Source organism: Lycium ferocissimum, chromosome 7 (assembly GCF_029784015.1).
Source record: "Lycium ferocissimum isolate CSIRO_LF1 chromosome 7, AGI_CSIRO_Lferr_CH_V1, whole genome shotgun sequence".
NCBI lineage: Eukaryota > Viridiplantae > Streptophyta > Magnoliopsida > Solanales > Solanaceae > Lycium > Lycium ferocissimum.
In genome coordinates, this window is record NC_081348.1 from 56170900 (window position 1) to 56185569 (window position 14670).

Below are 14670 nucleotides of genomic sequence, written 5' to 3' on the forward strand. Positions count from 1 at the left end.
ATTGCAGATGCATTCATTACATTCAACCCACTTATATATTTGACCGATCATTTGGTGAATTATATCTCTATTTCGGGTGGATTTCATGATTCCTTTACACCTTACTTGTATTGATATGTGACCATACATGCTTGCTCTATGTGCTACTTGTTGGTTTTGACTTCTTTATGCGTTATCTAATCATTGTCGGCTTATGATGCCCTACCCAAGTGTTGTACCGATACTTACTCTTGCCGCACTTTTGTTAGTGCGCAGTACGATCCAGGCTCCAGTTCTAAACCCCGTGGCGATATATTGCGAGGTGACATCTTTAGTTATTCGGTGAGCTACCCGTCATCCGTGGCCCCCGAAGAACCTCCTCTATCTATTTCTCGTTTTTGTATTCGACGTACAATATGTAACGGGTATTTTCGGATTTTCACTGTATCCGTCCCATGTTAGCCTTCTTGTACTTTTGGCCGCATTTTTGGGATTGTCGTGACATTTCTATTATAATAAGTATTTAAAACTTGATAACTTATTCTTAAATAAATTTTCCGCTTATTTAACTTGTTATTAGTAATGTGGTTCGCCTACTCGAAGGGATAGTGTAGGTGCCACCACGACTCGTGAATTGGGTCGTGTCAGGATGTTCAAACCTAACCTAAGGATTAAATACAATTAAAAATTAGCTAGCAAATAATTAACAAATAAACAAATAACAATTAGCTATCAAATAATTAACAAATAAACAATTAATTAATGAAACTATTAACAAATATTTGATAATTAATTATTAAATAATTAAAAAATAAACAATTAGTTAATCCGACAATTAAGAAATACGAAATAAATAATCAACAAATAAACAATTACCTAACAAACAATTAACAATTAATTAATAAAAAAATTTAAAAAAGAAAAAAGAAAAAAAAGGGACAGTCCATGGCCAATTTGCGCACTAATTTAGTGGGCAATATTTTTTTTTCGTAATCCGCAACTATTACACAACAATCATGCTTAGGATAGTCATATATTTAACAATGTAATATAAAATTCGTAATGAAATACCTAGAATGAAGGTGGTTTTTAATTTTTGAAATCGAGTTTTACGCCGCTTTATTCCGAGATCAAAGCTTTGAAACTTGTTCCTTGCCTTGAATATACCAAGAATATTGACTTTTTGATTAAAAAATTATTCGAAAACGATATTTTTAGATCGTGGGGACCACTGAAAACGAAATGGAACGTCGTTTTTTTTTTTTTGAAAATGGTGGGGCTGGTCGGGTGGGGAAGACGAGTGGTGTTTAGTTCGCAATAGGGTTAAAGTGTAAATTTACACCGTGGTCCTATTGTGCACTAATTTAGTGCGCAAAAGGCGGTTTGATTTCTTATTTTTTAGCGGGATATTTTGATGTCTTTAATGATACTTTTTGTCTTTAGTCCTTATTCTGTGAATTACATTTATTATGCTCAGCTTTTAGATGTGTCAAAGAATTACATAACCAAGTCATACAATCAACAGGAGATTGATCTTATCATTTTTGTTTTTTTTTTTTTTTGTTTTGTTTTTTTTTTTAAAATGTGTCCTTAGGTTGCGTATGAAATTTGAGTTCTTGTGGTACTAAAAGGTCAGTTAGGGTCTTCTCTTTTAAAGCTCCAGAACGTCCCTCTTGTGTTTCTAATGCTCTGCCTTGACGCGTGCATTTTTTTCAATCGGTGAATTTATCGTCTTTGTTAGATTCTTTCTAAATAAAGAGAAAATAGAAGAAAGATTAAAAAAACTCTCATTCTTGTTCACCAAGAACTCTTTTCAGAATTCTCTTGTTACATAAAATTTCCATGTCTTGTTTATTTTTCTCCTTCAGTATTCACTAATTACATATCTCTCTTTTTAATGTTTCTTTTTTGTTAACTCTCACTATCTCTGTTTAAAGCGGCACACTAGTGCTTTCCTCTTGTCAACTTTTATATTCTATAGTTACTAAATACTTTGTTTCCTTTCTATTATAGATAAGCATAAACAAATGTTGCAGGGTGTCCTTTATTCTCATGCAGATGACACCTGACTTTGCTTAAATTTGTGATATTGAAAAGCTGATCCATTCTCATATGAAAAGAGCTGAATGTTTTAGTTTTTATGAATGGGTACCCCTCTGGACACTCCTGTCTGGATTATACTTGTGAATTAGTATCTAATTCCTAGCTAAGCTTGTATAAAAATCTTTTAATATGTCTTAGGTATTTGGAATTTTTGCTAAAACTTAAATTTTGTACTTGTGCTAATGTATTGTATGATTATATAAATTATAATGAGGACAATTGCTATCAAATAAAGTGATTTGGCATGGATTCATTATCTAGAGTAAATGTTTCCTCTTAAAATATGTGTTATTAAGGCCCCGTTTGTCTATAGATATCAAAAAAAAATTTACTTTTTTTTTTTTTTTTTGAATTTTTTTTTTGGAGTTGGAGTTGTGTTTTAATTAAGCCATTTTTGAAATTATAGTTTTTGGTGAAATGTAGTTATAAAAAGTGATTTTTTTTTTTTGAAAAATAAGTTTTTTTTGAGTTTTTGAGATTCTAATACAACTTTAAGTTGTATTTAATTTTAAATTGGAAAAAAATTCTTAATAAAGTGAATAATTTTTATGGCCAAAGGGGGCTAAAAATGATAAAAGATTAGAAATGGGTGGTCCATTGACTGTTGGACAAGGTATACACCTATACTTCCTTGCTCTCCATTTGTCAGTTTATATACATGCTAGATGTCCGCTTTAATCTTACCTCTAAATGAAGATTAAGAGAAGTGAATTTTTCTGCGTATGAAAAACAAGCCATGTGAGTTGAAACTTGAAGCGGAGCCGAAACTAGATTTGCTTTGTTGAGTTGATATAAGTTTCAAGCAGGTGTCTTTAATATGGCTTATGCTACATCATTTCAGGATTCACAAAAGAGAAATACAAGATTGAAAACGAATATGGAATTTGTCTCGCAAGAGATTGTTCTTAATCGGGAGAAATAAGAGATTTAAGAGCCCGTTTGGATTGGCTTATAAGTTGTTTATAAGTGTGATGCAAAGCCGTTTTCCTTTTTTAACCCATCTTAAAGTCATTTTCCTTAAAATAAACCTCAAAAACAATTGAGCGATTTGACTTAGATCTAAAGAAATTAAACACCTCAAAAAAAATAAGTTAGACTACACCAACTTATTTTTTTTTATAATTTATAGATAAGCCCATCCAAACAACTTAATTTGGCGGAAACTTAAAAGTGTGATGCAAATTATTCCTTTTTAACCAATAGTATTATTCCCTCGGTCTCAATTTACGTGACACAACTTTTTTTGAGTTAGTCTCAAAAGTAATGATACCATTCTACTTTTAGTAACAATTTAAGTTTAAGAACTTTTCATTTTACACGAATGATTTATACCTTGGCTGATTTGTTTTAGTTTACAAGTTTTAAATAATTTCTTTATTCTTAAATTTCGTACCCAATCAAATGCCTTCACAAAAAATGAGACAGGGGAGTACGTTTTTGCCTTGAGTAAGCCCGGGCTGCTGACTAGTTTATTTAATAGATCAATATAATACATAGATAAAAACAAAGAGTATTAAATATTGGTATAGAGGTGTTGTGGAAATTATTAAAGAAATTTTCATGGTTGTTGGGTGTTGTGGAATAGTTCGAATGTGATCCGAGAATGGTCTGCTCCGGCGAAGTGAAGGGGTTCATTTGGCTGATGGAGGCGTTTGATTAATTTGTGAGCGCCCTTTGATAAAGGTGTAAATATGAGGGGTAGAAATGTTACTTTCAATTTGATTGAGTGGGTAGCTTTGGAGTTATATGGATATTATTGGGTGAATTTGTAAATCTTTCGGGTGTTGTTCTAGAGAACGATTTTTTTCATGAAAAACAATTTAATTCCGTTGGCCATTCTTTAAAGTTGTTTTTTGTTTTTATTTTGACAATTAACTTGTTCTATTTTTTCATATAAATAATTTAAATTAAACATCGTTTCTATTGAATACTCAATAAGTATAAATATCATTCAGTAGTTCTTTCCTTTTTTTGATAAAGAGTTTATTAATAGGAAAATTTACTTGTCATAGCTATCCCTAAGGAGCCGTTTGTATATGATTTGAAATCATGTTTGGACATGTAACTTAGATTTCTTAAGTTGTATTTTTTCTTATAAACATAAAAACCCCACAAGTTGTGAAAACTATCAAAACATTCTCAATTCTTATACAACCTTACCAAATGAAGAAAGTTATAGTTATAACAAAATTAATACGCTACTAGAAGGCCTTATTAAAAAATACAACATCAATTGATCAAACTTTAGTTCAATAAAAAAGAAAATTTAACATGAATAGTAATTTAACTACTCTTTAATATAATCCTCCCATATGGTACGAAGTTAATGAGGTTGGTAAATGGTTGGTGAGAGTAATTATTAAAAATATCTACCAACTTATGGATCTTTTTTTACAAAATATAAACTTATGGGTCAAGTTTTACATTTAAAATTTTTGAAACTATGGTTTGAAATCCCAAATCATGCCTTTTTGGATGATTTGGAACTTCATGTCATGACATAAAATCATGAGATGAAATCGTATGTCCAAAAGCTGATTTCATGTCATGACATGGAACCATGACATAAAATCGCATGTCCAAACGCGTACTAAGACCTATTTATGACTAGTAACTACATTTTATTTTATTTATTATTCGTAGCTAAAATATTTTCTTAAATTACACATCGTAAATAGTGCCGGTATCTCACAAGTCTTCTCTTTTCAATTGATTTTCCCTTACCTCCCAAATCTATTTTCTCCCTCACCCTTCTCTTTCTCTCTCTCCGTTCCCCCTCCTCACCCCCATATCTGTGAGATCTCACCCATCTCCGTTCACACGAAGAATAGGAGCAATCTCTGTTAGAGATGATGGCACCACTTCACTGTCAATCATCGACTCCCCCATGTTCTCCATCGTCTGTGTCCGTGTTATCCGCCGCTGTAGCGAGGCTCCGGTCTCTCTCTCTCCCCTCCTCCTCCTCCTCCTACTACCAGGGTTTGTTTGGTTCTTCCCGGTGCTCTTTATTTTCCACATTTTGATTTGGATTTATTACCTTCAAGGATGAGGAAGCTATGAAGAATGCTATCGAAGGGATGAACGGCCAGGATCTAGATGGTCGTAATAGCACTGTGAACGAAGCTCAGTCCCGTAGAGGCAGCGACGGTGGTTCTAGGTGTATTTGAGTAAATACAGTGTATTTTTAAAAGGTTTTGAATGTATTTCATTTATTTGAGTGTAATTACATTCAAATACAATCGAATAAAATGATTTCTGAGTGTTAATACATTCAAATACAGTCCAATACATTTAAAATGATTATTCTTCATTATGCATTTGAAATTTTATTGAAATACTGTCGTTGGTATCGATTGTATTTTGACTGTATGTGTTGGTTTAATGATCTATGTACATATGTTTGTATACAATTTTTCGAGTAAATATAGTGTATTTGAAATTTTTGCATTTGAAATTTTGTTGAAATACATTCAAATACAATCGTTGGCTGATTGTATTTTGGGCGTAAACTAGATGTATTTGACTACATGCTTGTTTGAATAATCTATTTATATGTTTGTATACAATTTTTCGAGTAAATACGGTGTATTTGAAATTTTGCATCTGAAATTTTGTTGAAATACATTCAAATACAGTCGAATACATTTAACTACACCCAAAACAAAAGGATACATCAATATATAAACACACTAAAATACACAGCCCTGTCGTGTATTTAAATGCTCTTAAATACATCATTTTGAATACACATATATTCAGAGAAATTAAGGTTGTAGGTATTCAAATACAACCAAATACATGTGACATCAGATAAGGTTGGATACAACAGAACAATGTATTCAAATTAAATGCACACAAATACAGTAAATACACGCGAAATACCAAACTTGTAGCTACTAGTGGTAAATACCAAACTTGCAGCTAGGAAACGTTAATGGCCTCTAATTTGTAGTCATTTTTGTAAGTTATTCTGAGAAAGAAAAATAGTCTTACTAAAAACATGGTGTTATATGGATTAGCGGACAGTTTTGGAGTTATGTGAATACTATCAGGTGAATTTGCAAATCTTTAGTGTTGTTCTAGAGAACAATTCTTTTCATGAAAAACAATTTAATTGCATTAGCGGGCTCCTTAAACTTGTTCCATTTTTTCAGTTGACTTTCTATTCTCTAAGTTTCATATTTGTTCAATCACAAGTCAAATTTAGTTATAAAATATTCAATTTTTTTTTAATAACTGACCATACGAGCTTTATCACACTATAATACAATCACACTGGCAGCGATTTCAATAAATACATATCAAAATTTCTATAAAGCCCCGTGAATTTTAAATCTTAACCACGCTAATTACGAGCCTAATTTTAAGGCATTCCAAAAATATTAATAATGTCACATAATGAAGGTATGCTACAAACATGAGTATGAGTGTTTGGAAGTCGGAATGAGTGGATTGGAGCAAGTTAGGAATAATTTAAAATTGGGCATAATTTGAATATTTTATGGGAAATAACGGCCAGCATCACAACAATCGAAAGTCCGAGGCAGTGGGGAGTATTGAAGTAAGCGAAAGTTCTGAAACCTTAAATGGAGTTTATTTGGAAGGGTAGCAAGACGTTAAAAACTTGAAACCTTTTCTTCATATTTACATGCTGCAACACTCTAGAGCTGTCAAAACGGGTCAGTGCATTAGTCCAAAATTGTAGAGAGGAGCCAGCCCAAGCCTCGCATTTGGTACTAATGAATTTGATGGGCATTAGAAACTTTGGCAGGTCGGCCCTTCATTTCAAAATTATATATGGAAGGGTAATAATGGGCCTTAAAATGGCAAGGCCAACCCAACCCTAAAAGAACACCACCCGCAGCCATTAACCCACTAACCCGACTTAACCCAATAACCCAATTATCGGGGTTATTGGGCTAACATGCCCTTCAGCCTTTTTCCAATCTTTTTCTTTATAAGATATTTTTTTCAATTTAAATTCAAACCTATAAGTATGCCAATTTTTAACATTTCTAATGTATGATTATATGGAAGTACATAATTCTACGACAACTTGTAGCATATTCAACACCAGCACACCGTCAAGCACATTTGCATCCGTTTGTGGTAAAGTTATCATATTAATATCTTCATCTTCGTCTACATTCATTTACAAATTTAATTAGTTAGATATTATCGAATAACTATATTTCAAAAACTAATAATATTACAAAAGTATTATCACTTTAAATTTGGGTAAAGTCGTGCAACCAATTTTGAGTACCAATAAGTCTTCGGACAAATTCACGATGGATGCAACTTTTATACTTGGTGATTATGAATTTTAGTATTAGGAATTTCACGCTAAATGAGTAAAGTATTGTATAAGATACTAAGATATTTGGTGAACGCTATTCCTATTTTTTACATTTTTTTAATTTTTAATCTATATTAAATCGCAATCGTGAATGCAACTTCTAGATTTGGTGATTAGGATTTAATGCTAAATAAGTAAAGTATTATGTAATATACTAAGACTTATTTGGAAATCACGATTCCTTGTTTTTATTCTTTTTACGCAATGTTCTTATAAAGTTTTAATTTAAATTAAATAGCTTTTTGGCCCACGGGTCGGCCTTGGTCCAGCCCTGGTCAAGCTTCAAGGGCCAACAAGTTGACTTGGGTTGGGCTTATAAGCCTCAGTTTCAAACGGGATTAAAAAAACCTCGACCCAACCCTACCCTACCCTAATAGCGAGTTGGGTCCGGGCCGGCCTAAAAAAACCTCGCCAATCCCATTTTAGCGAGTTGGGTCTCTACAATCCCATTTTGGCGACAGATCCCTGTACTACATTTTTATTACTGGAGAGGGGGTCTTAGGGTTATATTCTCCAATTAGTCTTACCATCCTTTGTAGATATATAAAATCTTCAATGAATGGAAACAAGCAATCTAACTGATGAAAGGAGGCGTTGAAGCTTGAGCGGTACTACTTCTATTTAAATCTCACTTCTTAGATGGTCGCTCATCTCTCAAAATAGGAGAAAGAGAGATCTCTACTAGGAGTCAGTTTGGGAGAGGAGAGCGACCCCAACCCCCCGGTGATCCTGAGGTAAGATTTTTATTTTTTATTTTTTTTAAACACCTTCTCAATTCAATTTTTGACACCAAAACCGTGAATCTCTAAAGATTTTCATTAAAGTTCGTCCTCCCTTGTTCTACTAATGGAATGAATACAAAATAGAAATATATTAATGGGTGGGACACACCACTAAATCATTGATTAAACAACATATTAAAACTTATGAAAGTCATCTTGTTTAGTAAGTTCCATAAATATTTTTGCGAACTATTAGTTGTAGCCTTATAGATTCTAAATAAGGAAGTAAGGTTGGTGTCCTCCTCCACTCTTTGTAATCTACATGTTTTGTGTATGAAAAAGGTAGGGGTCACCCAAACCCCCGTATCAAAGACATATGTTGGAGATGATGCCTTAAAATAATTAGAAAAAACATATTAAATTAAAGGTAAAGTTAATATAGAATGAGGTGAATCATGAAATTATAAGAGGGATATTGATTAATTATTGATGTCAATAGTTTCATTAACCTAATTAATGTTATGGGTTGAATTATTGGAGAAGAATTACGAAATTATAAGGAGAATTAAAGGATTAGTTGTCAATGAAGAACTTGAATTACGTATTGTTGGGTTCTTAATAACGTGAATTAATGTGAAACAAGATTATGAATAATTGATTTAGTTTTTAGATCATACTTATCCTTGGGAGAAGATATTGAGGTGAGTCAATATGTACCTTTGTTTAAAGTCCTTTCTTCACAAAATCCATGCTTTTAATGTAATACTATCAATCACGCCGTACTACCTTTATCCGTGTAATAACATGAAGAAATGAAAGGTGGGCCACTAATTATTGTGAAAATGTCTCACAACATATATAATTTTTTTGTGATAGTTACTGAGTTTGATATTTATTTACAGTAATTACAATCGAACAAACAATTGTAGCTTTGTTCATTCTCCAAGAACGGATCGACCAACTAGACCTTGTCATGGTGGATGTCAACATGCCAGAAATAGACTCTTTGAGTTCATCAAGTCTACTCAACTCATCAAAGACACACCTATTATTGGTAAGAACATTTTCTCAAAATCTTAATTATTGTATATTGTTTAGTATGCACTAGTCAGAATTGTATTTAAATATGTTAATATCGCACATGATTATTAAATTTTATCTACTATAATAGTAAAGTCAAAACTTATTTGTTTGTCACATTAAGTGACAAACTCTACCTACTACAAGGAAAAAGTTACTAAACTTTACTCACAATTACGGTAAAGTTACAAAATAATTTTGTCACATTAAATTAAATTAACCGAACTTACCCATTATATAAGAAAAGTAGGGTTCTTTACATTTTGCACCCCTGATGTATGCTTTCTTTTGTGATTTGCACCCAATCCTATTATTATTAGTGATTAACACCCTAATCTTTTAATTTTTTAAAAATAATAAAACCACTATTCTCTTGAATTATACATGAGGGCAACACAAAAAAAAAATAGCGCACAATAAAAAATAGGTGAAATATTAAAAGAAAAATCTCGTCGTTCTCCCGCAGAGCCACCCCTCGGGAAGAGTCATCCCTCAAAGAAATTATTATTTTCTTACTATTCAACCAAGAAATTGCAGTATTCGTTCTATTCGAGTTCTTTTTTTATTCAGTCACATATTTTCTTGTTCCAATACTTGATATTCAGAATTTGAAGGAAAGTATTCGTAATAACTTTGAATTACATCATTTGAAAATTATTAACATGTGTGGTTTTGTCTGATAGTCAATCTTTTTTATTAGATTTTTATTAAAAATAAATAGACAAGGGAAGTTGTGAGAAGTCAATTATAGACGAGAAATGAAACAGATAGGAATGAAGAGGTAAGGAAGCTCTAGGATCAAAATAGTGGAGGAAACAAGGAAAAAGAAATGGAAAATGCTACTATCTAAGAGGAGAGTTACACAAATATTTTTGTATTTTACTTAATGCCATATATATTTACCTGTGGAAGTGAAAAGGTATACAAAATTCAGAGATCAATCACTATTTCTAAATAAAAATTAATTATGCAAGTAGAAGTTCAATTACTTTAATATGATTTTATTATTGCATCGGCGAAAATTTTGTGACTTTACGATTCTAGTAGGTAAAGTTCATTTACTTTAACATGACAAAAATAGTTTGTGACTTTACAATTTGCTATTATAGTAGGTGAAGTTCAATTATTTTAATGTGATAATTACTGTTATAATGGACAATAATTCAATGATAATACATGAATGTACCCAATTTAAACTTAACCTTTGATCAAATTATATTAGGTAAATTTGAAATACTTAGAAGGAAAAAAATAGACTTCTAATATATCGTTTCTAAACTCATAAGTGTTAACTGTAGTTTCTATTTTAAATATGTTCCTTTCAAAAGCGATATATTTATCAACATTCCAACTTTGCACAAGAATTTTGAATACCTCACTTGATGTTTGTTTTTGACTTCTCATTTTTGGTTTAGTGATGTCTCCGATGGTGAAGAGGGAAGTGGTCGAAGAAGCAATGGCACAGGGGGCTGTTTCATTTTATGAAGCCCAATTCATCAGAGAAACTCAAGAATGTGTGGCAACATGTGTAGAGGCACCAAAAAAAAGTAAGTCAAAAATCAGAACACAACAAGGTTAATTAAGTTGACGCAATGGACAATACATCTTGTGCTACGAAACTGCAAGACAGGAATGGAAAAAGCATAGCGAATTCTTCAGACTTATCAAGATCAAGCGTTAGGTTCATGACTAGAAAAAGATGAGGCGGAAAAGGGTCTAAGAGAATGAGCAGTACTAATGAGTAGACACAAGTTAAAAGTAGTCGTTTAGAAAAAGAGGAGGATCATTCTTTGGTTACAAAAATAAGTATGGAAGTACTAATGTGGTCTTTCCATAGTTATTTTTGAAACCAAAGAATGATCCTCCTCTTTTTATGAACCACTACTTTTAACTTGTGTCTCCTCATTAGTACTGCTCATTCTCTTAGACCCTTCTGCCTCATCTTTTTCTAGTAATGAACCTACTGCTTGATCTTGATAAGTCTCTGAAGAATTCGCTATGCTTTTTCCATTCCTGTCTTGCAGTTTCGTAGCACAAGATGTATTGTCCATTGCTTCAACTTAATTAACCTTGTTGTGTTCTGATTTTTGACTTACTTTTTTTTGTGCCTCTACACATGTTGCCACACATTCTTGAGTCTCTGATGAATTGGGCTTCATAAAATGAAACATGCCGCCCGTGCCATTGCTTCTTCCACCATTTCTCTCTTCACCATCGGAGACATCACTAAACCAAAAATGAGAAGTCAAAAACAAACATCAAGTGAGGTATCCAAAATTCTTGCGCAAAGTTGGGATGTTGATAAATACATCACTTTTGAAAGAAACATATTTAAACATAGAAACTACAGGTAACACTTGTTGGTTTAGAAACTATATATTATAAATCTAAATTTTTTTCTTCTAAGTACTACGAATTTACCTAATAAAATTTGGTCAAAGTTTAAATTTAAATCGGGTACATTCACATATTATCATTGAATTTTATCCATTATAGCAGTAAAGTCACGCAACTATTTTTTGTCACATTAAAATAACCGAACTTCACCTACTATCATAGCAGATTGTAAAGTCACAAACTATTTTTGTCAAGTTAAAGTAATTGAACTTTACCTAGTAGAAAAGTAGAGTTGCAGAATTTTCACCAATGTAATCGTAAATCACATCAAAGTAATGAGCTTTCACTTGCATAATTAGGTTTTGTTTAGAAACAAGGATTGATCTTTGGATTCGTTTACCTTTTCTCATCCATTAGGAAATGAATATGGTGTCAAGTAAAATGCAAATTTTATTTATGTAAGTCTCCTCTTATATAGTAGAATTTTCAATTCTTTTTCCTTGTTTCCTCCATTTTTTTTAATCGTAAAGCTTTCTTGCCTCCTCATTCCTTTCTCTTTCGTTTCGCGACTACAAAATTGATTTTCTCACAACTTTCTGTTGTCTATGTATTTTCAATAAAATCTAACCAGTAAGATCGGTTTTCATACAAAAAACACATGTTAATAATCTTCAAATGATGTACTTCAAAGTTATTACAAATAGTTTTCATTTCGGATTCCGTATATCGAGTTTGAAAAAAAAAATGATTGAATAAAAAAGGAATAAAAAAGGAATTACAATAGAACGAATACTACAATTTCCTTGCTCGAATAGTAAGAAAATAGCAATTTCATTGGGGGACGACTCTTATTGAGGGGTGGCTATGAGGGAGAAAGACGAGAATTTTCTTTTAATATTTCACCTCTTTTTTATTTTACACCATTTGTTTTATTTTCCATGTGTTGCCCTCATGCTTAATTCAAGGAAAGAGTGGTTTTATTATTTTGAAAAAAATTTAAAATATTAGGGTGCTAATCATTAAAAATAATAGGATTGAGTGCAAATTACAAAAGAAAGCACACATCAGGGGTGAAAATTGTATGGAGCAAATTCAGTTAATATAATTTAATGTGATAAAAATAATTTTGTTACTTTTCTGTAATTGTGAGTAAAATTTAGTAACTTTTTCGTTGTAGTAGGTAAAGTCTGTTACTATAATGTGACAAACAAATTAGCTTTGACTTTATTGTTATAATAATAGATAAAGTTCAATAATCATGTGTGATATTGATACATCTAAATACACTTCTAACTAGTGCACAATGAACAACATACACTAATTAAGATTTTGACAAATGGTCTTACAAATAATAAGTATGTCTTTGATGAGTTGAGTGGACTTGTTGAAGTCAAAGCAGTCCATATCTGGCATGTTGATATCCACCATGACAAGGTCGAATTGGTTGATCCGTTCCCGGATAATAGACAGAGCTACAGTTGCTTGTTCGTTTGTAGTTACTATAAACAAAAATCAAACTTAGTAAATGTCACAAGAAACTCAGGAAATCCTCTTCAACTTTCCTCTTTTTCCTTTCCTTAGAGACTGATTTGTTCAACATCATCCAAACATAATATTTGGATGTCAGATTTGGAAATCTCATCATAAGTGGATTTGATGAAAGCAAAATTTTCTGTCAGATTAACGAGGTATTTTGCGCAAGCTAAATGTTATGAATTCTTAATTTTATTGGCCATTTTGGTTATATCCAAACATTTTTAGTATCATTGATGAATTAGAAATATTGCACATCAACAGATAGTTCTTCATGAACTTGAAAAAAAAAAAATCCAACATTACTCACTATCGTGAAAGATTTCTACTTAAAACAATGAAGTGACTTGTGCTTTTACAAGATGGACGTTAAGCACTTCATCCAGAACATTTTCAGGTAATTAAGCTAATACCACTATGAAGGGTTGTTGGAAATTTACTTTTGGAGTAGTATATGTCCATATTTTCTCATGCATAAAGCAAGTGTATATAAGTTTATTTAGTGAAGATTTGATGAAATTTGCAGGTATTATATTGCACTTGATATCGACACCGGAGGACCTAGCCGCCTTATGAACTTTGCAAGACAATGTCACAACCTAAAACTCTTTCTTCAAGTATCCACAGGCAAGTCAATTCCCAGATATATAAAAAGTTAATAGAAAAATCGGTCACCGATTTATCAGTTCCGTTGATCTTTAACTTGAATGATATGTCTATTGATCAATGAGATCAGTTACAGGATCGTTTCATGTTGAAAACAGCGTATGTTAATGGACAACAAGGTAGAATTATGGAAAAGCCATTCTGAATTGGAGATAGTATAGCAAGGGAAAATCTTCTCTCTGGAATATGCAGCATCAACCATAGTTTTAAATCCTTGTTTCACCCTTGTTTTTTCAATCCTCCATTTATATAATACATTTTTATATTATATATAATATTTATTTTTTAAATTTAGGTATTTATAAATTCTTATTTAAGTTCATTAACATTATAAGTAGAATAATACTTTTATGAATTTGTAACAAAATCTAATGCTATTTTTGATGTTTGTTATTTCAATATTATATGCAGTAAGTATGTATATATGTATGCACACGCATGTATATATATATATTTATATATATATATATATATATATATATATATATATATATATATATATATATTTATGTTTCACTTCTTTCTTATCTCTATTGTTTATATAAATAAATAAGTTTTGGTTGTCACTCATGGAATATTTCTTAAATTATGATAAAATTCATTTACAGTATAAATAAATCATTTTAAAAATTTTCATCTATTTTTAATTGTTTTTGCATAACCCACATAGAAATATATTTATGAAGTCATAATGACCCGTTATTTTTCACTTGTATAAATAAGTACTAAAGTTTTAATTATTTTTAATAATTTATTTTGCTAATTTATTTTATTATAGAACATCATTAACCTATATACTCAATTAGTATTTCTCACTTTTTTCTTTCCTATAAAATAATATGTATTTTTTATAAGAAATTTGTTACATAAATTTTAAAAAATAAAAAATAT

At 31.2% G+C, this 14670-nt stretch overlaps 1 long non-coding RNA gene across 2 annotated transcripts; it reads left to right on the plus strand.

The window, feature by feature from the left end:
• Positions 1-7912: 7912 nt before the first annotated feature.
• Positions 7913-14178, plus strand: LOC132065722 (uncharacterized). 2 transcript variants are annotated; one of them, XR_009416774.1, is made up of 3 exons: positions 7913-8175; positions 9066-9217; positions 13640-14178. It is a non-coding gene; the product is annotated as an uncharacterized LOC132065722 (long non-coding RNA). The 2 variants fall into 2 exon arrangements; XR_009416773.1 differs by lacking the exon at positions 13640-14178 and having other exon boundaries at positions 9066-9597.
• The last annotated feature ends 492 nt before the right edge of the window (positions 14179-14670 follow it).